Genomic DNA, 27,553 nt, shown 5'->3' with positions numbered 1-27,553 from the left:
TTTTGATCGGTATTGGACTAGTTTACTAGATTTTGCTTGTACTGCTCAGTCCAAGAAAAATCCCAAACATGTGAACAGTCCCATTCACTGTCATAGTTATTTAACATATTGCAACTCATCAAAGATCCAGACCACCCCGCAAAAAGATACAAATCACTCTATCCTGACAGATTAAGCAAATTATGTAATTTTCTATTGTGCCCATGTAGATCCGAATTTTGCTGAAGTAAGGCAGACATTTTACCAGCTCATAGTATTCCCTGTTCAACTTGAATAATAATCGTTGGCTGGGTTTTCACATTTTAAATGAATACTTTCATATATTTGCAGGTGCTTATTGGATTTTAGAGACACAGTTGAGGATAATGAATCTGAACTTTTCTATGAGGGTTTAATGACTTTCCATTTATAACAGCATGCTAGGCTTGCAAGTAGGAATTGTAAAGAAATTGTTTCTTTGTTTACTTGCTTTGCTGATAATCCTTCATTTTGTTTGCAATGATAATGAAAACAAATGATCACTACACAATGAAGGCAAGATTTGGCTATTTGCACCCTGGTAACGCGATAGGTCCTTTAGAATTTCTCCTCTGGGCATAAAAAGTCACCGAGAAAAAGAGGCACAAGGGCATAAGAATTTTATCCCTTCACTTTTCAGACTGATCAATTCAGTGTCTGTAAAGAAAAGAAGAAAATACTCTGATTAATTTTCCTATGGATGTACTATATAATGCTTGACCTTTTCCGGGAATAGGTTGCTTAATATATGTAGCTTTTATCTGCATTGTGTCCTGAACAAAAGATACTGAGTAGGTGATTTCATTTGTCACAAAATGATATATGCGGAAATGAATGACCCCTTAATGAATGCAAATACAGATTTGAAGAGCATTTATTATCGAATGTGTTTCATATCAGAATTGTATACAGCTGTGTACAATAGGCAGCAAGAGGGCCAAGGAGAAGTAGGGGCAATTTCTTACTTATTTGAGCTCAATACAGAAATCACAGACCAATCTTCTAATTTGAGAAACATTATTTTCAACAAGGACATTTCCCTGCAACCATAAAAACCTTGTCCATAAATACTGACCTGCCCGTTTAGTTTAGACTAAAGGCCCCGTCACACTAAACGATGTCCCAGCGATCCCATCAACCATCCGACATGATGAGATCGCTGGGACATCGTTAGACAGCCCCTCCAGCGATCAGGACCAGTGACGCTGGTTTTTAATGTAAATGTCGGGTATCCAGGTGCCGCACGAGTCCTGGATACCCACTGTTTACCTTGGAAACCGGCTCCAAGGTAAACATCTGGTATCTAGGAGCCGCGCGACTCCTGGATACCCGACGTTTACCTTGGAAACCAGCGTGTACGCCGGTTTCCAAGGTAAACAGCGGGTATCCAGGAGCCACGGCTCCTGGATACCCGACGTTTACATTAGCAACCAGCATCGCTGATCGCTGATCTTTCGCTGCCACACGCAGCGATGCGCGCTGGGCAGCGGGAGACCAGCGATCAAAAAACGGCTCAGGCCGCTCGAGCACGATCAGCGATTACCAGCAGGGGGGCCGGTCGCTGATCCCCATCACACACAGCGATCTTGCTGATGTGTCACAAAATCAGCAATCTCGCTAGCGAGATCGCTTAGTGTGACGGGGCCTTAACCATGCTGCATTACAAAACTTCTCTTACTTGTCACTTTACTATTTATATGTGAATTTCTGTGTACAAATATGTGAAATTAAGATGTTATGTTGCACCATGTCTCATGAAGATATAGTAGTAGTCATACTAAAAATAGTCTCTATTTGCCACCATCTTTCCACATAACCATTAAAGGATATGGACTATTGGGGATATTAAAACTTTTACATTTGTTTTCTCTACTGACTAATACTGTAGAAGCAAAGCTTTATTCCACAATGATATATGTCATGTGGAAAGAAAGTGAAGATTACAGAAAATATAAATTGTTAAAAAAATATTGTTTATGGAATATATTAAAAAAATGAGAAAATTAAAAAGACAGGGCAATAGGCCTCCAAAAAAGAGGGGGATAAGCTGCGGCAAAGAAAGTAAACAAGGACATGAAAGAAGCAATAAATAACCCTATAGGTATGTATACAGTGGGGCAAAAAAGTATTTAGTCAGTCAGTAATAGTGCAAGTTCCACCACTTAAAAAGATGAGAGGCGTCTGTAATTTACATCATAGGTAGACCTCAACTATGGGAGACAAACTGAGAAAAAAAAATCCAGAGAATCACATTGTCTGTTTTTTTTTCATTTTATTTGCATATTATGGTGGAAAATAAGTATTTGGTCAGAAACAAGCAATCAAGATTTCTGGCTCTCACAGACCTGTAACTTCTTCTTTAAGAGTCTCCTCTTTCCTCCACTCATTACCTGTAGTAATGGCACCTGTTTAAACTTGTTATCAGTATAAAAAGACACCTGTGCACACCCTCAAACAGTCTGACTCCAAACTCCACTATGGTGAAGACCAAAGAGCTGTCAAAGCTGTCAAAGAACACCAGAAACAAAATTGTAGCCCTGCACCAGGCTGGGAAGACTGAATCTGCAATAGCCAACCAGCTTGGAGTGAAGAAATCAACTGTGGGAGCAATAATTAGAAAATGGAAGACATACAAGACCACTGAAAATCTCCCTCGATCTGGTGCTCCACGCAAAATCCCACCACGTGGGGTCAGAATGATCACAAGAACGGTGAGCAAAAATCCCAGAACCACGCGGGAGGACCTAGTGAATGAACTGCAGAGAGCTGGGACCAATGTATCAAGGCCTACCATAAGTAACACACTACGCCACCATGGACTCAGATCCTGCAGTGCCAGACGTGTCCCACTGCTTAAGCCTGTACATGTCCGGGCCCGTCTGAAGTTTGCTAGAGAGCATTTGGATGATCCAGAGGAGTTTTGGGAGAATGTCCTATGGTCTGATGAAACCAAACTGGAACTGTTTGGTAGAAACACAACTTGTCGTGTTTGGAGGAAAAAGAATACTGAGTTGCATCCATCAAACACCATACCTACTGTAAAGCATGGTGGTGGAAACATCATGCTTTGGGGCTGTTTCTCTGCAAAGGGGCCAGGACGACTGATCCGGGTACATGAAAGAATGAATGGGGCCAGGTATCGTGAGATTTTGAGTGCAAACCTCCTTCCATCAGCAAGGGCATTGAAGATGAAACGTGGCTGGGTCTTTCAACATGACAATGATCCAAAGCACACCGCCAGGGCAACGAAGGAGTGGCTTTGTAAGAAGCATTTCAAGGTCCTGGAGTGGCCTAGCCAGTCTCCAGATCTCAACCCTATAGAAAACCTTTGGAGGGAGTTGAAAGTCCGTGTTGCCAAGCGAAAAGCCAAAAACATCACTGCTCTAGAGGAGATCTGCATGGAGGAATGGGCCAACATACCAACAACAGTGTGTGGCAACCTTGTGAAGACTTACAGAAAACGTTTGACCTCTGTCATTGCCAACAAAGGATATATCACAAAGTATTGAGATGAAATTTTGTTTCTGACCAAATACTTATTTTCCACCATAATATGCAAATAAAATGAAAAAAAAACAGACAATGTGATTTTCTGGATTTTTTTTTCTCAGTTTGTCTCCCATAATTGAGGTCTACCTATGATGTAAATTACAGACGCCTCTCATCTTTTTAAGTGGTGGAACTTGCACTTTTGCTGACTGACTAAATACTTTTTTGCCCCACTGTAAATACAAAAAGGTTCTTACATGCAAATTAGTCACTACAAAAATCAACATGCCTTAGTAGATAACAATAACCACCATTGTTTGTTACTACTACGTTTTGCAAAAAGCAATACTGCACGTGAATACACAGAGGTTCTAACAAGCAAATTAGTCACTACAAGGTTCAGCATGCCTCAGTAGACAAAAATTAGCCATAGTTTAGTTACTACTGAGTATTTGCAAAAAGAGCAGTATTGCACATTGCCCATATGTCTGTTAGAAACCTGGGTATAATGTAGGGTTAATAGGTTGGAATACACCAGGGAGCTGCACAGAGTAACAAGATTATAATGGATGTGCTTATGTATAAAGCAAAGGACTGATGGTTAGTACCTGATATTAAGACGTGTGCCGGGTTAGGCTACTTTCACACTAGCGTCGGTACGGGCCCGTTGCTATGCGTCAGGCCTACGTACCGTCGCACGTTGTGAAACATTTGCACAACAGGGGTGGCGGATGCAGTTTTTCAACTCATCCGCTGCCCCATTGTAATGTCCGGGGAGGAGGGGGCGGAGTTTCAGCCGCACATGTGCTGTCCAAAATGGTGGACACGATGCACAAAAACACGTTACATGTAACGTTTTCTTGTGCGTCGCAGCCGCCAAAACACGACGCATCCGTCGCACGATGGATGCGACGTGTGGCCCTACGTCGCAATGCGTCGCTAATGCAAGTCTATGGAGAAAAAATGCATCCTGCAGGCAACTTTGCAGGATGCGTTTTTTCTCAAAAACGACGCATTGCGATGTACGTCACACGACGCTAGTGTGAAAGCAGCCTTAGGTGCAGCATCCACCAATGAAAGCTATTTGATTGCCGCAGGCTGTCTCCCCCTGGGTAATTCCACTATAAAGTCCATAGAAATAGACCCCCAAGGGCGAGAAGGAACAGGTAGTGGTTGCAGCAACCAGTAGGTGATACATAAGGAGTCTTAAAGTGGATTCACCCACGCGAGAGCTCAGGAGGTAAGTAACATGATAATACATAAGACTTTGGATCAATCTGCATTGAAGTAGGCAGCATGTACATCACAATAGAAAATGCAGTGATTAATAAACCCACAAAAATTGTAGCGTTCTCCATTAAACCTAAATGGCTGTAACACAGGAGGGATGGTTGGCAGTGGCTGCCCCGGGGGTGGAGGCACTTGTGCTGTTACTTGATTACTTAAATCCTGACGCTACTGCCCAAAATGGGCCTCCCAGTTAGCAACTTTGTTTTGCAGAGCCTTTATTTCCCCTTGTAAGGAGTTGATCATAAAGAACAACTGATCCAACTTTGTCTGAGTCGACATTTTCCCAGCAGATTCCTTACTCTACCTCAGTATCCTGTAACAACTATGTGGGTACTATGGAATCTGATTGTGTGGGACAAAATGAATCTGAGACCAAAGCTGAGGCAAACAAGTGTATTTAACAAAGTAAGAAGTGGAAACAAAACGAACAGAGATCTTCCTGTAATTGTAACTAAGTGCACAGCACAATATACAATATAGAAATGTTCAACAAACTGAATAGCAGAGTGGGACTGATAATACAAACGAGTCCAGCAGTAATATGATGCAAGAGTGCACACGGCACTTAAACATAGAGGTCCAGAAATAATGGTGCCAGAATTTCTTACTGACCACACCAGTTCCAGAGGCGAGTAGCTCCACACCAGAAGTCCAGACAATAGGTAATCCCAGTCAGGACCAAGGAGCAGCACAAAGGACTGAAAGCAGCAGAACATGGAGAAGAAGAGCACCGAGTAACGAGCAGCAAGGAGTCCAGAAGAAACAGGCAGAGGATCAGGAGCCAACAGCAAGAAAATACTCAGGCAATGAGGATCTCCTGACCCGGACTAAAATAGCAGGACAGACAGGAAGTTCAAAGGCAGGGCGAAGTACCAAACTCCATCTTAGACAAGGGCAAACAGGCTCCAAGGAACATCAGGAACCCTTACACTTTGCAACATTTTCTTGAATTCGCCAACTATTATAGAAAATGTATGGCCAGATGATCATTGTTTTTCTCTAGGTTTACTTTCTCTATCACGTTAAGGTCAGGGTCTAAAAATTTGAAGGAGGCACACAAACGCAGCCTGGAATATATGCAAGGGAGGACCTCAGAAAACCATTTTTTTTCTTTATTAAAGCAGTGTGACTCCTAGATTGTTTAAGAAAATGCACTATGTGCAAGATCTGACAAAAATTAGAAAGACTCACACCAATACACTCAGCAAGAAATGCAGGTGAGGGCCTCAGAAAACTTTTTTTAACCTTTTTAAAGGAGTGGGTCTCATAGATTGGTGAAGACAATGCACTATGTGCAAGGCCTGAAAAAAATTAAAAAGAGCCTCACCAATACACCCATTAAGACATACAGATGAGAGCCTCAAAAAAAACTTTTTTTTACCCATTTTAACCCAGTCACCTCAAAGCCTGTTTTCACCTTCCTGACCAGGCAACATTTTTCAATTCTGACCACTGTCACTTTATGAGATAACTCTAGAACACTTCAATATATCCCACTAATTCTGATTTTTTTTTTCTTATAATACTGTTCTTCATGAAAGTGGCAAAAAATGTTTTATATGACCATGGTTTATTTATGAAAAAACAGAAATTTAGAGAAAATTTTGAAAATGTAGCAGTTTTCAAACTTTTAATTTTTGCGCCCTTAAATCAGAGAGTCATATCACACCACATAGTTAACAAATAAAATTTCCCACATGTTTACATTACATAAGCAAAATTTTTGAAATATAATTTTTGTTAGTTAGGAAGTTTGGTTAAAAGTTGACCAGCATTTTCTCATTTTTACAACAAAATTAGCAAAACTGTTTAAAGTGACTTTCAGGGGCTTATATGACAGAAAATACCCAAAAATTGACATTGTGTTAAAAATTGCACTCCTCAAGGTGTGCAAAACTGCATTTAAAAAGTTTATTTACTCTTTAGGTGCTTCATAGGAATTAATGGAATGTGGAAGGAAAAAATTAGCATTTAATTTTTTTTCCACCAAATTTTTTGTTTAAACACAATTTTTTTTTACTTTCACAAGATTAACAAGATAAAATGGATTATACAATTTATGGTGCAATCTCTCTTGAGCACATTGATAACAATGTACTGTACATTACTCAAAAAATAAAGGGAACACTAAAATACCACATCCTAGATATCTCTGAATGAAATATTCCAGTTGCAAATTTTTATTCAGTGTATAGTGGAATGTGTTCAGAACAATAAAACATAACAATTATCAATGTAAATCAAAATGAATAACCCATGGAGGTCTGGATTTGAAATGATACTCAAAATCAAAGTGGAAAATCAAATTACAGGCTGATCCAACTTCAGTGGAAATGCCTCATGACAAGGAAAAGATGCTCAGTAGCGTGTGGCCTCCACGTGCCTGTATGACCTTCCTACAATGCCTGGGCATGCTCCTGATGAGGCGGCAGATGGTCTCCTGAGGGATCTCCTCCCAGACCTGGACTAAAGGTACTGTCACACTTAGCGATGTACCAGCGATCCCGACCAGCGATATGATGCGGTCAGGATCGCTGGTACATCGCTAAGTGGTCGCTAGTGAGCTGCCACACAGGCAGATCTCACCAGCGACATCGCAGGGGTCGGGGGTCACTACTTATGTTTCAGACGAGGCGATGAAGACGTCCTCCCGCCAGCATCCACGCGTCGCTCGTCGTCACAGCAGGAAGCCCAGCAGGAAGCTGACAACGAGAAACAGTCCAGGACGTTCTCGCACGATCAGCGATAACCAGCGGGGGAGCTGTCGGAGGTAAGTATCAGACATAGCGATATCGCTAGCGATATCGCTATAACGTCACAAAAACCAGTGACATATAAGCGATATTGCTAGCGATATCGCTTAGTGTGACAGGCCCTTAAAGCATCCACCAACACCAGGACAGTCTGTGGTGCAATGTGATGTTGGTGGATAGAGTGAGACATGATGTCCCAGATGTGCTCAATTGGATTCAGGTCTGAGGAACGGGTGGGCCAGTCCACAGCTTCAATGCCTTCAACTTGTAGGAACTGCTGACACACTCCATCCACAAGAGGTCTGGCATTGTCCTGTATTAGGAGGAACCTAGGGCCAACCGCATCAGAATATGGTCTCACAAGGGGTCTGAGGATCTCATCTCGGTACCTAATAGCAGTCAGGCTAACTCTCGTGAGAACATGGAGGGCTGTGCGGCCCTCCAAAGAAATGCCACCCCACACCATTATTGACCCACTGCTAAACTGGTCATGCTGAAGGATGTTGCAGGCAGAAGATCAATCTCCACGGTGTCTCCAGACTCTGTCACATGTGCTCATTGTTAACCTGCTCTCATCTGTGAAGAGCACAGGGTGCCAGTGGCGAATTTGCCAATCCTGATGTTCTGTGGCAAATGCCAAGCATCCTGCACGGTGTTGGGCTGTGAGCACAACCCCCATCTGTGGATGGCAGGCACTAAGACCATCCTCATGGAGTCGGTTTCTAACCGTTTGTGCAGACATTCACATTTGTAGCCAGCTGGAGGTCATTCTGCAGGGCTCTGGTAGTAATCATCCAGTTCCACCTTGCACAAAGGCGGAGGGAGCCATCCTGCTGCTGGGTTGTTGCCCTCCTATGGTCCACTCCACATTTTCTGGTGTACTGGCCTGTCTCCTGGTAGCGCCTCCAGCCTCTGGACACTATGCTGACAGATACAGCAAACTTTCTTGCCAGAACTGGCACTGATGTGCCATCATTGATGAGCTGCACTACCTGAGCCACTTGTGAAGGTTGTAGATTCTGTCTCATGCTACCATGAGTGTGAAAGCATAACCAACATTCAAAAGTGACCAAAACATCACCCAGAAAGCATTGGTACTGAGATTTGGTCTGTGGTCCCCACCTGCAGAACCACTCCTTTATTGAGGGTGTCTTGATAATTGCCAACAATTTCCATTTGTTGTCTATTCCATTTGCACAACAGCATGTGAAATTGATTGTCAATCAGTGTTGCTTCCAAAGTGAACAGTTTGATTTTACGGAAGTTTGATTTACTTGGAGTTGTATTCTGTTGTTTACGTGTTCCCTATATTTTTTGAGCAGTGTATTTAATAAAACTACTGTTTGGGTGCACAACAGGTCTTGGAAGGGAGGAGCGCCATTTAACTTTTTGAATGCAAAATTTGCTGGAGTAAATAGCACACACTATGTCACATTTGGAGAGCCTCTGATGTGCCTAAACATTGGAAACCCCCCACAAGTGACACCATTTTGGAAACTAGACCCCTCAAGGAACTTATCTTGATGTGTGGTAAGCACCTTAAACCCCCAGGTGCTTCAGACGTTTTTAACATTGAGTTGTGAGAATTAAAAAAAAATCACTTTTTCCCACAAGAAAATGTTTTTTAGCCCCAAATTTTTCATTTTCACAAAGGTACCAGTAGAAAATGGATCATAAAATTTGTTGCATTATTTCTCCTGAGTACACTGATACCCAATGTGTGGTTGAAAACTACTTTTGAGGCACAGTGAAAAGCTCAGAAGGGAAGAAGTGCCATATTGGAGTTCAAATTTTGCTTGACTGGTTTGAAGGTGCCATGTGACGTTTGTAGAGCCCCTAAAGTGCCAGACCAGCAGCTCCCATTTTACAAACTACACCTCTCAATTAATTCATCTAGGGGTGCAGTGATGATAATGACACCACAGGTGTGTCACAGAATTTTATTCCATTGAGCAGTGAAGAAATAATAATTACATTTTTACCACCAAGATTGTGTGTTAGGTCCAGATTTTACATTCTCACACTGGGAAATGGGTAAAAATGGAACTAAAATTTGTCCCACAATTTCTGTTAAATGTAGAAATACTGTATATATGGCTGCATAGTACTGCTTAGCCACACGGCAAGACTCTGGAGAGATGGAGTGCTATTTGCCTCCTGGAGCGCAGATTCCAAGAATAGGTTGCTGACTCCATATGCAGTGCCCCAAGTGCTAGAAAAGCAGAATCCCCCTCACATAACACCATTTTGGAAATTATACCCCTTTGGAAACTTATTTACAGATGTAGTGATGATTTTGACTACATGGGTATTTTACAGAAACAAGCAGCTTTGGATGTTCCTGAGTAAAAATTGCTAATCTCCTATTATAGTGCCCATACATTCTGCTTCTGGATACATGCATCTGTAAACTAGATGGGCTCTCATCGCCAAGGAAATGTCAGACATGTGGATGCTAAATGTGGTTTAAGCACACATTTGGGCTCAGAATGGAGGGGGTCATTTGTACTACCAGTAACATGGATGCCCTCTATATTTCCATCAGCAGATGACAGACATGAGTGGGGACTTTTCGTTGTGGGTAGAGTTGAAGTTTTTATTAGGAACATTTTACATAACATTTAGGATCACATTTATCTGGCGCTCTACACTGAACACTTACTTTGGGGTTTCCATCTAAATCTCTGGGTGATGTGATAGATGAAACCCAATGCGGGATCCATTCACTATAATGATGCAGCAGAGTTAAGGCCTCGTCTCACATAGCGAGATTGCTAGCGAGATCGCTGAAGCATCACCGATTTTGTGACGCAACAGTGACCTCACCAGCGATCTCGTTACGTGTGACACTTAGCAGCGACCAGGCCCCCGCTGCGATGTCGCTGCTCGTGCTCGAATGTCCTGGGCCATTTTTTGATCACTGGTGTCCCGCTGGCCAGCATGCATCGCTGTGTTTGACACCGACGAGCGACCTCGTTAGCGACTCAGAAATCATGGACGCAGGCGGGAGTCATCAGAATCACTGCTGTGTGACAAGGACCCAACAACCGCTGAGGTCGTTATGCAGATCGCTGGATCATTGCTGCATTGTTGAAGAGATCTGCCTGTTTGACAGCTTACTAGCAACCATTTAGCGACGCACCAGCAATCCATACCAGGTCGTATCGTTGTCGGGATTGCTGGTACGTCGCTAAGTGTACCGGTACCCTTATTCTGGACTCCATTTGGCCTCTGTTCAGTGGCGTCCTTCTTTTCATAAGTGCACAAAACTGGCAGACCATAATTTTATGCTCGCCTAAAAAGACAGACACAGCCAAATCACAGGTCCTATGGCATCCACAGTGCCTCCATCTAGCTTATTATAGTATTCTATCTGAATCATGTATTTCAGAGAATTACATGGAAACCCTGCTATAAGTGTTCAGAGCAGAGCACAGAATAAATGTGAGCCAAGCCTTACTACGATCTTTAGGAAACAGAATTAACAAATTAACAGCAGGTGAAAAATTGGTTTTATATATTTTGATTACAGCTATACCAGATTTATAATGGGTTTTTATGTTTGGCTGCTGTCACACACTAAAATACACTTTTTATTGCAAAAGCTAGTTTTTGACTCCCCATATTTCGACAGCTGTAATTTTGAATATTTCACATAGTAATGTGACACTTATTTTTTGTGAGATGAGTTGATGTTTTTATTTGTACCATTTTCGTGCACATGACATTTTTTGATCGATTTCTACTCTGATTTTTGGGAGGTAGAATGAACAAAAATTCAGGAATTGTTTTTTTTATACCATTCCCATGTGGTAAAATTGATAAAGCACCTTTATTCTTCGGGTCAGTACGATTACATCGATACCACATTTATATAAATTTTTTTATGCTTTTGCGCCTTTACATGATAAAAACTATTTTATAGAAAAATAATTATTTTTGCATTGCATTATTTTGAAAGCTATAACTTTTTTTTATTTTTTCCACCGATGAAGCTGTATGGAGGCTTGTTTTTTGCAGGACAAGATGACATTTTCAGCAGTACCATTTTTATTTACATTCTTCTTTTTTATTGCACTTTTTGTTCAGCAGTATGATGATAAAGCATAGTTTTATAAGTCAGGTTGTTTCGGATGCAGAAATACCAAATATAGGTACATTTTTATTTAGATTTTTACCTAAATGTATTTATTGGATTAATATTTTTTTTTCTGTTCTTTATTTGGGGATTCAAAAAAAAATATTTTTACAATTTTTAATAAGCTTGTTTTTTAATTTTCTACAATGTCCAACGATGGGACATCATCCTTACACTGCTAGATCTCTGATCTGATACTCTGCAATTCTTTTGCACTGCAAGGCATCAGAGCAGCATCTGACAGGCAGGGAAGTGGCGTGTCAGCTCCTGCACCATGATGACCATTGGCACAATGCAATTGCATTGCATTGTGCCAATGGGAGCAGACAGGGAGATCACTCCCTCTGTGCTGCGGCTCGATGTCACTGTCACTATTGACAGAAACATCAGAGGAGTTAAACATCCGCAATCAGTGCTAGCAGTTGCTTCAGTTGTAGTGGTTGCTTCAGGGTGTCAGCTCTCACATAGAGCTGACACCCACACCTGATCGTGACAGTGCTCAGCGTGAGCCTGCGCGATTGTGGTGCTGTATACGAGTATATTAGGTGGTTTGTTCGGTGGACAAGATATATATACGGCAAATGTAGGTTATGGAGTTAAAGGAGTGGGACTCCTAGATTGATAAAGCCAATGCAAGGCCTGACAAAAATTAGAAGGGGAGACAGCAATATACCTTGGAAGACACATAGGGGAGGAACTCTGATTCTCTTTTGGTACAATTTTTAAAAGATTCTGACTCCAAAACTGGAAAAGTTTAAGCACTCTTTGCGAGGTCTAGTTAAAATAAGAAGAACTAAGGAGGCATTGCAATACAACCAGAAACAGACGTAGAGGGGGCTTCAGACTAAATTTTGTGACAATTTTATAATGATTGTGAATAGGATTGCATCCTTCTGGGAATTCTGTCTAGACATGACCACAAAGAGACAGGATCAGGCAATGAATGCAAAGAGGCTGGGCAAAAATGGCTTGCATGGCAGACTTCCAAGATGAAAAACCACTGCTGAGCTATGCAAAAATGAAGGCTTGCCTCAGTTTTGCCAGAAAACATCTTGATGGTCCCCAAGACTTTTGGGTGAATACTCTGTGGACTGATGAGACAAAAGCTTAACTTTTTGGAAGGTGTGTGTCCCAATACATCTGGAACCGAAGTAACACAGCATCTCAGAAAAGGAACATCATGCCAACAGTAAAATGTGGTGGTAGTGTGAAGGTCTGGGGCTGTTTTGCTGCTTCAGGACTTGGTAGATTTGCTGTGGTTAATGGAACCATGAATTCTGCTGTCTGCTATAAAATCCAGAAGGAGAATGAATGCCCTCCCCTTAGTGAATACAAGGAGGGTCGCATGATAACGCGGCTCCCATAACTATTAATTTGATGGCGTTCAGTTGTTGTTTTTTTTCTTTTTAAGCTCTGGCTTACAAAGAGTTAATGTTTCAGTAAGCTGTGATATTTCATGAGCAGGTTCCCTGTTGTTAGGCAGATTGGCTTCCTGCTCTTTTTTTTAACCTGTTTGGCTAACAGAGTAAGAGCGGGAAGAATTTGTGGCATATAATCAGCTGTGACAGTTACCTCAGTTTACCTCAAGAAGATTTCAAGATAAGCAGGATGGAGATGGATTCACTACTTCAGCAGTTACTTATGAGGCAATGCAAGAACTCCAGAGAAGGCGGTCCACGTCATCAGACACAGACGCCGGCACGTCAGTGAGGCGACGGGGAGAAGCACCTGGGGAAACAGCTGTGAATTTGAACTTACTGGAGACATCTAGCAGCGGCAGCTGTAAAAGAGCCGCAGCAGCCCAGGGAACCCCAGTACAAGCCAGGCAGCGGTTCAGCAGCGGTCTGTGCAAATGAAGACAGCGAGGCTGTGGCTGCTGCTTTATCATGGAGAGCAGTCTCGATGGCAATGGATACCGAAGTATGCCAGAAATCATCTCCTCAGCAGCATTCGCCTGCCGTGACAGGCTTGAGTGCCGAAGCTTCCTTGGACCCGGTCGACACACAGGATCAGAGGGGTGAGATTTTTAATGTCCCTTTATCTACCGCATTGTATGCTAATTTGAAGTGTTTGGTTAAAGAAGTGTTAAGTGAATGTATGTCTGCAGGAGCAGCCCCAGTGTTACGCCCTCATGAGGTTGCAGCCAGCCAGAGTTGTAAAAACAGGGCTGCTAGAAGTCCTGTTAAAAGAATCTTTGTCATGTGAGATGTCCCCACTTGGTTTCCATATTAATATGTCAGTAAAAGAACAAATTTGGCACGGGGAATAAATTGATATTTTCTCCCTACCGTCAATTAAAGAACAATATCATAAATATGAAAGAAAAGATGAACCGGAAGAAAAGAAACGGGTGGTTTTTCAGAGGTCATTTAATAATTGGCTTCTAGCATTTGCTATCTATACTGCTGTACTGGGTGAAAAACACCCTTCATTATGTTCGGGGCTGTTTCAGCATTTAGATTCAATTTTGGATGCATATCGGAACTTTGGGGGCATGTAATGTAGAGTTGAGCGAAACGGGTCGAAAAAATTCAAAAGTCGCCGACTTTTGGCAAAGTCGGGTTTCATGAAACGAAACCCGACCCTAGGATGAGGTCGGCCACGAGGTCGGCGACTTACGCGCCAAAGTCGCGTTTCAAAAGTTTGTTTTGCGCTCTTTTTCAGCCAATCAGGATCCACGGACACTGTGGGCAACGTGATGACATAGGCACGGGTCACCACCATCTTTCAGAAGGGCATGCAAGTGATTGGCTTGCTTTGGTGGGCGTCACAGGGGGTATAAAAGGGCGTGCACGCTGACCGCCATCTTACTTCTGCCGATCTTAGTATAGGGAGAGGTTGCTGCTGATTCTGTAGGGAGAGCGTTAGGCAGGGAAGAAGACAAAAAAACTGCTTCTGCTGCTAGCGATTTGGCCTGCACAACACACCAGTCACTGTGTGTGCAGTGCAAGGGGAGGCTATATAGTGGTGTATCAGTGGTGTTGGTTGTTGGGCTGCCTTCTAAGGCTTCCTGACATTCCTGCATTGCTGTTTACCCACTGCTCCGCAAACTGCTTTTTTAAAAGCAATCCCAATTTTTTTTTTTGTCCTGCTGAGAAGAAAAAAAAAACTGCTTCTGCTGCTAGCAATTTGGCCTGCACAACACACCAGTCACTGTGTGTGCAGTGCAAGGGGAGGCTATATAGTGGTGTATCAGTGGTGTTGGTTGTTGGGCTGCCTTCTAAGGCTTCCTGACATTCCTGCATTGCTGTTTACCCACTGCTCCGCAAACTGCTTTTTTAAAAGCAATCCAATCTCCCTTATCCTCTAGTCACTTTTGTCACAGCTGTGCCATCGAGCCAGTCACATAGCGCTCAGATATTCATTGGGCCTCACACAATCCAAAAGTGTCCAGTGTCCAAAAGTGTGTGCCGAGATTCAAAATCTCCCTTATCCTCTAGTCACTTTTGTCACAGCTGTGCCATCGAGCCTGTCACATAGCGCTCAGATATTCATTGGGCCTCACACAATCCAAAAGTGTCCAGTGTCCAAAAGTGTGTGCAGAGATTCAAAATCTCCCTTATCCTCTAGTCACTTTGGTCACAGCTGTGCCATTGAGCCTGTCACATAGCGCTCAGATATCAGTGGGCCTCACACAATCCAAAAGTGTCCAGTGTCCAAAAGTGTGTGAAGAGATTCAAAATCTCCCTTATCCTCTAGTCACTTTGGTCACAGCTGTGCCATCGAGCCTGTCACATAGTGCTCAGATATCAGTGGGCCTCACACAATCCAAAAGTGTCCATCCAGTGTCCAAAAGTGTGTGCAGAGATTCAAAATCTCCCTTATCCTCTAGTCACTTTGGTCACAGCTGTGCCATCGAGCCTGTCACATAGCGCTCAGATATCAGTGGGCCTCACACAATCCAAAAGTGTCCAGTGTCCAAAAGTGTGTGCAAAGATTCAAAATCTCCCTTATCCTCTAGTCACTTTGGTCACAGCTGTGCCATCGAGCCTGTCACATAGCGCTCAGATATCAGTGGGCCTCACACAATCCAAAAGTGTCCAGTGTCCAAAAGTGTGTGCAGAGATTCAAAATCTCCCTTATCCTCTAGTCACTTTGGTCACAGCTGTGCCATCGAGCCTGTCACATAGTGCTCAGATATCAGTGGGCCTCACACAATCCAAAAGTGTCCAGTGTCCAAAAGTGTGTTCAGAGATTCAAAATCTCCCTTATCCTCTAGTCACTTTGGTCACAGCTGTGCCATCGAGCCTGTCACATAGCGCTCAGATATCAGTGGGCCTCACACAATCCAAAAGTGTCCATCCAGTGTCCAAAAGTGTGTGCCGAGATTCAAAATCTCTCTTTTCCTCTAGTCACTTTGGTCACAGCTGTGCCATCGAGCCTGTCACATAGCGCTCAGATATCAGTGGGCCTCACACAATCCAAAAGTGTCCAGTGTCCAAAAGTGTGTGCAGAGATTCAAAATCTCCCTTATCCTCTAGTCACTTTGGTCACAGCTGTGCCATCGAGCCTGTCACATAGCGCTCAGATATCAGTGGGCCTCACACAATCCAAAAGTGTCCAGTGTCCAAAAGTGTGTGCAGAGATTCAAAATCTCCCTTATCCTCTAGTCACTTTGGTCACAGCTGTGCCATCGAGCCTGTCACATAGCGCTCAGATATCAGTGGGCCTCACACAATCCAAAAGTGTCCAGTGTCCAAAAGTGTGTGCAGAGATTCAAAATCTCCCTTATCCTCTAGTCACTTTGGTCACAGCTGTGCCATCGAGCCTGTCACATAGTGCTCAGATATCAGTGGGCCTCACACAATCCAAAAGTGTCCAGTGTCCAAAAGTGTGTTCAGAGATTCAAAATCTCCCTTATCCTCTAGTCACTTTGGTCACAGCTGTGCCATCGAGCCTGTCACATAGCGCTCAGATATCAGTGGGCCTCACACAATCCAAAAGTGTCCATCCAGTGTCCAAAAGTGTGTGCAGAGATTCAAAATCTCCCTTATCCTCTAGTCACTTTGGTCACAGCTGTGCCATCGAGCCTGTCACATAGCGCTCAGATATCAGTGGGCCTCACACAATCCAAAAGTGTCCAGTGTCCAAAAGTGTGTGCAGAGATTCAAAATCTCCCTTATCCTCTAGTCACTTTGGTCACAGCTGTGCCATCGAGCCTGTCACATAGCGCTCAGATATCAGTGGGCCTCACACAATCCAAAAGTGTCCAGTGTCCAAAAGTGTGTGCAGAGATTCAAAATCTCCCTTATCCTCTAGTCACTTTGGTCACAGCTGTGCCATCGAGCCTGTCACATAGTGCTCAGATATCAGTGGGCCTCACACAATCCAAAAGTGTCCAGTGTCCAAAAGTGTGTTCAGAGATTCAAAATCTCCCTTATCCTCTAGTCACTTTGGTCACAGCTGTGCCATCGAGCCTGTCACATAGCGCTCAGATATCAGTGGGCCTCACAGAATCCAAAAGTGTCCAGTGTCCAAAAGTGTGTGCAGAGATTCAAAATCTCCCTTATCCTCTAGTCACTTTGGTCACAGCTGTGCCATCGAGCCTGTCACATAGCGCTCAGATATCCGTGGGCCTCACACAATCCAAAAGTGTCCATCCAGTGTCCAAAAGTGTGTGCAGAGATTCAAAATCTCCCTTATCCTCTAGTCACTTTGGTCACAGCTGTGCCATCGAGCCTGTCACATAGCGCTCAGATATCAGTGGGCCTCACACAATCCAAAAGTGTCCAGTGTCCAAAAGTGTGTGCAGAGATTCAAAATCTCCCTTATCCTCTAGTCACTTTGGTCACAGCTGTGCCATCGAGGCTGTCACATAACGCTCAGATATCAGTGGGCCTCACACAATCCAAAAGTGTCCATCCAGTGTCCAAAAGTGTGTGCAGAGATTCAAAATCTCCCTTATCCTCTAGTCACTTTGGTCACAGCTGTGCCATCGAGCCTGTCACATAGCGCTCAGATATCAGTGGGCCTCACACAATCCAAAAGTGTCCAGTGTCCAAAAGTGTGTGCAGAGATTCAAAATCTCCCTTATCCTCTAGTCACTTTGGTCACATCTGTGCCATCGAGCCTGTCACATAGCGCTCAGATATCCGTGGGCCTCACACAATCCAAAAGTGTCCATCCAGTGTCCAAAAGTGTGTGCAGAGATTCAAAATCTCCCTTATCCTCTAGTCACTTTGGTGACAGCAGTGCCATCGAGCCTGTCACATAGCGCTCAGATATCAGTGGGCCTCACACAATCCAAAAGTGTCCATCCAGTGTCCAAAAGTGTGTGCAGAGATTCAAAATCTCCCTTATCCTCTAGTCACTTTGGTCACAGCTGTGCCATCGAGCCTGTCACATAGCGCTCAGATATCAGTGGGCCTCACACAATCCAAAAGTGTCCATCCAGTGTCCAAAAGTGTGTGCAGAGATTCAAAATCTCCCTTATCCTCTAGTCACTTTGGTCACAGCTGTGCCATCGAGCCTGTCACATAGCGCTCAGATATCAGTGGGCCTCACACAATCCAAAAGTGTCCAGTGTCCAAAAGTGTGTGCAGAGATTCAAAATCTCCCTTATCCTCTAGTCACTTTGGTCACAGCTGTGCCATCGAGCCTGTCACATAGCGCTCAGATATCAGTGGGCCTCACAGAATCCAAAAGTGTCCAGTGTCCAAAAGTGTGTGCAGAGATTCAAAATCTCCCTTATCCTCTAGTCACTTTGGTCACAGCTGTGCCATCGAGCCTGTCACATAGCGCTCAGATATCAGTGAGCCTCACACAATCCAAAAGTGTCCAGTGTCCACAAGTGTCTGCAGAAATTTACAATCTCCCCTGTCCTATAGACACCTTGTACCTTGTTTTACATTACTATATAGTTTGTTGGATTTTGTCTACATTTCTACCAAAAATGAGGAAGGCTGGTGGAAGAGGCCGTGGAATTGGGCGGGGGTTGGCAGCTGGTAATGATGGTGTTGGTGGTGGATCTGATGGTAGTGGCAAGAGCAAAATAGGACCGAATGCAGGAGGTGCTGACCCTGCGTCATCGTCTGGCTACATAAGGCCTCGAACGCTTAGTTTTCTAGGAGTTGGCAAACCGCTTTTAAAGCCAGAGCATCAGGAAAAAGTTTTGTCTTACATTGCTGACTCAGCCTCCAGCTCTATCGCCTCCTCTTCTGAAGTTGTAAAAAGTAAAAGCACTGAGTCGTCATTGGAGGCTCATGTTCATGAACCACACCTTTCCTTGTGTCCTTCACCCCAACCAAGATTGAAGGATGACGCAGGCCATACTACTGATTACTCCATGGAGCTGTTTTCACATACCATGCCTGGATTATCAAGTGAAATGGTGAATTACCCAGGCCAAGATGAATCTGACATGGAGTGCACTGATGCACAGCCGCTGATGGATGATTCTGCTGGTACATTCAGTCAGAGCACTACATTGTCCTCGCAGTGTACAGAGCCAGATTCTGACCCTGATGAGACTCAGGTGCCCCTTCCCGCACACTATACCACCATACATGGTGACACAGAGGAAGGTGCACATGACATAGAAGAGGAGGTGATGGATGACCCAGTTGTTGACTCAGATTGGCATCCATTGGGGGAAGAGGGTGCTGCTTCCAATAGCTCAGATGAGGAGCATCCACAGCAGACATCGACATCGCAACAGCTGTTATCTGGCAGGCCCGGAGCACTCCAAAGACAGGTTCCAAACATCAAAAGAGTTGCTGGACAGCTTGTCCAGAGGGTCAAAAGATCACAGCGTGCTAGGCCGCAAAATGTCTGCCAAAGTAGGAAGAGTGCAGTGTGGCACTTTTTTGACCAAAATCCTCATGATCAGGCCAAGGTTATCTGTAAGAAGTGCGCAAAGACCTTTAGCCGAGGGAAAAATCTGAAAAATTTGAATACCAGTTGCATGCTTAGACATTTAACCAGCATGCACTTGCAAGCGTGGACACAACACCAAACCTCAAGTGCCACATGTGCAACTGATCACAACGAAGGTAGTCAGCAACGCTACATTGTTTCCCCCACTGTAAGCCCACCGGTTAGCACAGCAGCAAATGTTGAGGTGTCGTTGCAAGACCACAGCAGTCAGGGAATTCCTCTGTTATATCAAAGAAAGACTGATTCTAGGCCATCAGAAAGAACACCAACTCCATCACCATCATCAACCCTCTCTCAGTCCGCCCTGTCCACCGCTACTTCCACCATATGCAGCTCTCAAGTCCAGCTCACCCTCCCAGACACTATGAGTAGGTCAAGAAAGTACTCAGTCTCTCATCCGCGTACACTGGGTTTGAACGCCCACATTGCCAAACTAATCTCGTTTGAGATGATGCCCTTTCGGTTGGTGGAAAGCACAGCTTTCCGCGAACTCATGGCCTATGCAGTACCACGCTATGACCTACCCAGTCGCCACTTCTTCTCTCGCAAAGCCATCCCAGCCCTCCACCATCATGTGAAAGACCGCATTGTCCATGCACTCAAGCAGTCAGTGAGCGGAAAGGTGCACCTCACAACTGATGCATGGTCCAGTCGGCATGGCCAGGGCCGTTACGTGTCCATCACTGCGCACTGGGTTAATGTGGTGGATGCAGGGTCCACAGGGGACAGCGGTGGTGGGACAGTGCTGCCTAGCCCACGGTATAGGAAACAGTTGGCTGTAGGCGTTCGACCCTCCTCCTCCTCCTCCTCCTCCAGAAGCGAAAGCTCGTCCACAGAGCGCAGTCGTACGAGCACTCCATCTGCGGCTGCCACTGTTGCACACGATGTGTCCCCCTATCGAGCAGCTAGTGGAAAGCGTCAGCAGGCTGTGTTGCAGATGATGTGTTTGGGCGACAGACACACCGCCGAGGTGCTGGCCGAGTACTTGAAGCAACAAACTGAGTCATGGCTGGGCAGTGTACATCTTGAGGCAGGCAAGGTAGTTAGTGATAACGGCCGTAATTTTGTGGCAGCCATAGCCCTTTCAAAACTCAGCCACATACCTTGCTTGGCTCACACCTTGAACCTGGTGGTGCAGTGCTTCCTCAAAAATTATCCGGAGTTAACAGCCCTGCTCCAGAAGGTGCGAAGACTGTGCGCGCACATCCGCCGGTCGCCTGTACACTCCGTTCGTATGCAGAAGCTGCAGCGATTGCTCCACCTTCCCAACCACCGCCTCATTATCGACATTGCAACAAGGTGGAACTCCACCCTGCACATGGTGGAGCGGCTGTGCGAGCAGAGGCAGGCCATAATGCATTTGTGGGAGGATACACGGCCAGGCACTTTGAGAGCAGACATGGAGTTGACAGGTGTGCAGTGGTCGAAGCTGAAAGACCTTTGTAAAGTCCTTCAGTGTTTTGAGGAATGCACACGGCTGGTAAGCGAAGACGACGCCATCCTAAGCATGAGCATCCCACCTATGCGTCTGCTCATGCAAACTTTGACGCACCTTAAGGAGCAGGCGTCTGCAGCCAATGTTGATGAGGAGCAAGAGGAGGAGGGAATCCTTGATGACATTCAGCCATTGTCTGCTCAGGGACCTCTCCTGGACGAGGTGGAGGAAGAAGAGGAGGAGGAGGATGATGATGGGGATGATTACTTAGGGGAGGAGGATGCATCTCGTGGGGCAAGTGAAAATGTTGGCGTGGCAAGGTCTGGTACAGGGTTTGTGCGTGACTGGAGGGATGTGGATTTGCCAGAAAGTGCTCCTCCACCCAGCACTCGCAGTGCATCATTGACACCGGGAGCATTGGCCCACATGTTAGATTATGCCTTGCGGATCCTAAAAAGGGAACCCCGCATTGCCAAAATGATGAACGATAACGACTACTGGTTGGCCAGCATCCTGGATCCACGCTATGAAGGCAAATTACAAAACATCATGCCACAGGAGAACCTTGACCTAATATTGGCTAATAAACAAGCAACTCTGGTAAATCGGTTGCTTGAGGCATTCCCAGCACACAGCAGCGGTGATGGTTCTCACACGAGCCGTACGGGCCGGGGGCAGCTTGGCAGAGGTGTTCGTGGTGCACACAGCAGAAGTGGCGTTGGAGACAGGGGTTTCATGACAATGTTGTGGACTGATTTTTCAAATACCGCTCACACAACTGGTAATACTGCATCGATGGAAAGTGACAGGAGACAGCAGTTGTCAACTATGGTTACAAAATACTTTTCCTCCCATATCGATGTTCTCCCACACAGGTCATTCCCCTTTGACTATTGGGCCGCTAAACTGGACACCTGGCCTGAATTGGCCCAATATGCCTTACAGGAGCTCGCTTGCCCAGCTGCAAGTGTGCTATCGGAAAGAGTCTTCAGTGCAGCTGGATCAATCCTGCCAGAAAAAAGGACCCATCTGTCAACCCAAAATGTGGATGATCTAACCTTCATTAAAATGAACCACGCATGGGTTTCCAAGGATTTTGTCCCACCTTCCCCAGATGACACATAGGGTGACAGAAAAATGGCTTGCATTGGTCCACCTCTTCCTGGTACTTCACCTATTTCGCCTTTTGCATCAGCTGAATGTCCAACATCAACATATGCCACTTTCTAAAACTCCCTAACTGTGCTGCCTCCCCCCCATGGCCAGGGTCACCACCTAGCGCACGACACCGTGCGAGTGCCATTGCCCTGGACAGGTGGGTAGGCCGACTCTTGGGCGCAGGCACTGGCACAGGGTCCCTCATAGTGCAATCAAGTGTCTCTGACGGTGGTGGTGCACACCCGCCGTCAGACACACCGCTGTACTATGAGGGGCCCAGTGCCAGTACCGACGCCCACGAGTGGGCCCCCCTTGCTTGGGCAGGGCCCCAGCATTTGCAATCTTTACCTCTCCCTGCTCCTCCGCTGTGTAATCTGGGCCGTCAAATCCATACTGTGCCTGACACCATCTGAGCCTGCCTCCTGATGTATAGACATATATTTTGAATGTGTACGCTATCCATACATGTTATCCGGGGAAACGGTACCCTTTCTAACCTTTGTGCAATCACGTGCAATCCATACTGGGCCTAACACCGTCTGAGCCTGCCTCCTGAGACATATATTTTGAATGTGTACGCTATCCATACATGTTATCTGGGGATACGGTACCCTTTCTAACCTTTGTGCAATCACGTGCAATCCATACTGGGCCTAACACCGTCTGAGCCTGCCTCCTGAGACATATATTTTGAATGTGTACGCTATCCATACATGTTATCTGGGGATACGGTACCCTTTCTAACCTTTGTGCAATCACGTGCAATCCATACTGGGCCTAACACCGTCTGAGCCTGCCTCCTGAGACATATATTTTGAATGTGTACGCTATCCATACATGTTATCCGGGGATACGGTACCCTTTCTAACCTTTGTGCAATCACGTACAATCCATACTGGGCCTAACACCGTCTGAGCCTGCCTCCTGAGACATATATTTTGAATGTGTACGCTATCCATACATGTTATCCGGGGATACGGTACCCTTTCTAACCTTTGTGCAATCACGTGCAATCCATACTGGGCCTAACACCGTCTGAGCCTGCCTCCTGAGACATATATTTTGAATATGTACGCTATCCATACATGTTATCTGGGGATACGGTACCCTTTCTAACCTTTGTGCAATCACGTGCAATCCATACTGGGCCTAACACCGTCTGAACCTGCCTCCTGAGACATATATTTTGAATGTGTACGCTATCCATACATGTTATCCGGGGATACGGTACCCTTTCTAACCTTTGTGCAATCACGTGCAATCCATACTGGGCCTAACACCGTCTGAGCCTGCCTCCTGAGACATATATTTTGAATGTGTACGCTATCCATACATGTTATCCGGGGATACGGTACCCTTTCTAACCTTTGTGCAATCACGTGCAATCCATACTGGGCCTAACACCGTCTGAGCCTGCCTCCTGAGACATATATTTTGAATGTGTACGCTATCCATACATGTTATCCGGGGATACAGTACCCTTTCTAACCTTTGTGCAATCATGTGCAATCCATACTGGGCCTAACACCGTCTGAGCCTGCCTCCTGAGACATATATTTTGAATGTGTACGCTATCCATACATGTTATCCGGGGATACGGTACCCTTTCTAACCTTTGTGCAATCACGTGCAATCCATACTGGGCCTAACACCGTCTGAACCTGCCTCCTGAGACATATATTTTGAATGTGTACGCTATCCATACATGTTATCCAGGGATACGGTACCCTTTCTAACCTTTGTGCAATCACGTGCAATCCATACTGGGCCTAACACCGTCTGAGCCTGCCTCCTGAGACATATATTTTGAATGTGTACGCTATCCATACATGTTATCCGGGGATACGGTACCCTTTCTAACCTTTGTGCAATCACGTGCAATCCATACTGGGCCTAACACCGTCTGAGCCTGCCTCCTGAGACATATATTTTGAATGTGTACGCTATCCATACATGTTATCCAGGGATACGGTACCCTTTCTAACCTTTGTGCAATCACGTGCAATCCATACTGGGCCTAACACCGTCTGAGCCTGCCTCCTGAGACATATATTTTGAATGTGTACGCTATCCATACATGTTATCCGGGGATACGGTACCCTTTCTAACCTTTGTGCAATCACGTGTAATCCATACTGGGCGTGAGAACGGCTGGCGAGCTGTTAAGCAAGCTACAGCACCTGTGGTTTGCACACGTAAGTTTTTCATTTTTTCAGGAATGACGGTTAGGCCTAATTCCGGAACTGCGGTTGACCTGCACTTCCTGGGAAATCATTGTTCGTGGGTAATAATTGTAATCAGTGATCCCCATCACTAACGTTGTTCAGCGGGTTATCTGCACCTGTAAGCGACAAACGCTGGCCTTTTCAGTGTAGCGCACATGCAGCCACGGACATGTAAGGGCATGACACACCAGTTATTGGCCAATCATGACGGAGTCTCGTTCGTTAACGGAATTAAGCTTGCAATGTGGGCATCTGTTCTGTAGCTGGCATGGTTGAGGTTTCCCAGGTAGAGTCGAATTTAACCGTAGGCTCCACTCCTGGTGGTGCCCTTCTGGACATTCCTTTAAGGTTCAGCTTTGCAACCATACTGCCCACGTAAAACAAACACTTTGCCTTCATGAACGCTGTTTGGAGGGTCATGACTCGTGGGAATAACGCCGCCCAATCAGTTAACCTGCTAGAGAGATCCTTCGTTGCTCCCAAGCATGACATCACACTCCCTAGGAAGAAGGTAATGCCACTGTGGCGACCATACTCCTGGGGGCGACACAAGTGCACTGATGCCCAGCCACTGCTCGATGAATCTGCTGGTACATTGACCCAGACCACTACATTCCCCTCGCACGCTACACGACCTGAATCTGACCCTGATGAAACTCAGGTTACCCTTCCCATATACAGTTCCATCTTACACGGTGACAAAGAGGAAGCTGCAGATGAAAGTGCAGGTTCGGCCCACCCGCCATCAGACACACCACCGTACTATCAGGGGCCCTGTGCCAGTGCCGTTGCCAACGAGTGGGCCCCCCCTGCTTGCCCAGGATCACAGCACTTGCAAAGTTGAAATACTGTGCAGTGAGATGGAAGATGGGGACGACGAGGAGTCCAGACAAGTACAGTGATTCCCTAGCGAGGAGACTTATTTGATTGTTTTCAATGTTGGGACAGCAATTTTTGGGGAGCACTATACTCTGGAGAATGATAGATGGGGCCCACCATACACTGGAACTTTCCAAAGGTGGACATCAGACACTGGAGCAGCATTTACAGGGCCCATTATACACTAGAGCATTAGAAATGGGGCCCATTATGTTTGGAGCATTATTTGGGCCCATAAGACAGTGGAGCTTCATCCATGGGGACCAACATATACTGTAGCATTATGTGGAGCTCATCATATACTGTTTCAAACATTATATGGGACCAATGATTCTGTATGGAGAAATAGATGGGCCTCGTCATGAGATGTAAAAAGTGAGGTATTTTTCATTGTACTATACCGCTATTTCTCTGCCGTATCGGAGCATGATGAGTTGTGGTATGTGTTAAAGGGGCGCTCTTTCGCCCAGGGCACATGAAAACCTGGAGCCAGCCCTCCCCCCCACAGTCTGTAGCCAAATAACCCCCATTTTTCAGTGCGTAACTTGTATTATGAAGTTAATTAAGGTTGACAAGCTTAAGTAAGAAGAATTGATGCTTTTGGCATTCAAATGGGCACTGTTGGTGTGTTTCCTGTCCTCCTCTCACTGCCGACTTTTATTCCCCATTGACTTACATTGGGTTTCGTGTTTCGGGACGACCCCGACTTTTCCCTATAATCGGACGATCTTGCTCGACCCGACTTTTGGAAAAGTCGGGTTTCACGAAACGAAACGCGATCCTAAAAAACCAAAAGTCGCTCAATTCTAATGTCATGGTTACAATATGACAAAGCATTTCGTCAAAAATTAGCCACCCTAACCTATCATGGGGTAAAAAAGACCTGGGATTATGGCTAATTTTGATGTTGCCCCAGAAGTTCCCATCATATAAGCAGAATATGTCTACACCTAGTAAAAAGGGGTGTGTTTTGCATTCAATGAATCAAGCTGTAAGTGGGCTGCAAACTGTCGTTTTCGCCATGAGTGCTCGTTTTGCGGGGGTATACGTGAAATGTTTAGATGCTTCAAACGTCAGTGACAAAATGGTCAACAAGGACCCAATAAAGATGCACTTTCAAAGAGCGCTGACTCCAGTGAAGTTACAAAATATGGTCCCATGGTTAGAAATGTACCCAGACACGGAGAGTAGTTACATGCTAAAAAATGGTTTCTGAAACTGATTCTTTGTTCCAATATTTTTAGGTACTGGTTGAAAACAATGGAACAATTTCAGCGTTAGATTACTCAATGATAGCCGAGGAAAAAATATTAAAAGAGATTGAAGCAGGTAGAGTAGAGGGCCCATTTGACTCTCCTCCGTTTGATAATTTCAGGGTCTCTCCCTTGGGTTTAGTTCCTAGAAAAGAGGGGGGTTTGTTTAGATTGATTCATCACTTATCGTATGCCATAGGAAGTTCCCTAAGCAATGAAGTGGATACGGAAATTTGTTCATTGAAGTACACTTCGCTTGATGTTGCAGTGGAGTTTCTGCAAAGTTTTGGTCACAAGTCATTGCTAGCAGAATCTGACATAAAAGCTGCGTTCAGGTTGTTACCAGTTGATCCGAGAGGTTTCAATTCCCTTGGTTTTTGTTTTAAAGATATTTTTTTTTTTATAAATGTCTCCCTATGGGGTTTTTTCATTATCTTGTTATTATTTTGAGACGTTTTCAACTGTTCTTCAATGGGTAGTGGAGTCCAAATCAAAAGGCGGCGGAGTAGTGCATTATCTTGATAATTTCTTGTTTATTGGTCCCAGAGATTCTGACATTTGTTTTGCTTCGATGGATAAGTTTGTTAAAGTTTGCGAGCATTTTGGAATACCTATGGCAAAAAAAAAAAAAAAAAAAACGTGTCTCCTTGTACTTCTTTGGAATTTTGGGGTATTCTGATAGATTCTGAATCTATGACATGCTCTCTCCTTGCTGAAAAGATTGGCAAAATTTGTTATGATTAATCTGTTTTTGTCGAAGGAAAAAGTTTTATTGAAAAAATTTGCAGTCGTTATTAGGTTCCTTAAACTTTGCCATAAAAATCATACCCATGGGTAGGGTTTTTTCGAGAAGGCTATACGATGCCACAGCAGGTAACTTTGCGCCTAATTCACACCTGAGATTAGGTAGCGAGCTTAAGGAGGGTTTGAAAACTTGGTTGCCGTTTCCTATCTAAATTTAATGGCAAGACAATGTGGCAGACCCTGTTTGTATTTGCAGAAGATTTGGATTTGTATATTTTTACGGACGAATCAGAAGG

Source organism: Dendrobates tinctorius, unplaced genomic scaffold, assembly GCF_039654945.1.
Source record: "Dendrobates tinctorius isolate UK_male_01 unplaced genomic scaffold, ASM3965494v1 ptg000011l, whole genome shotgun sequence".
In the NCBI taxonomy this organism is placed as follows: Eukaryota; Metazoa; Chordata; class Amphibia; order Anura; family Dendrobatidae; genus Dendrobates; species Dendrobates tinctorius.
Note: the sequence above shows the minus strand (reverse complement) of the source record.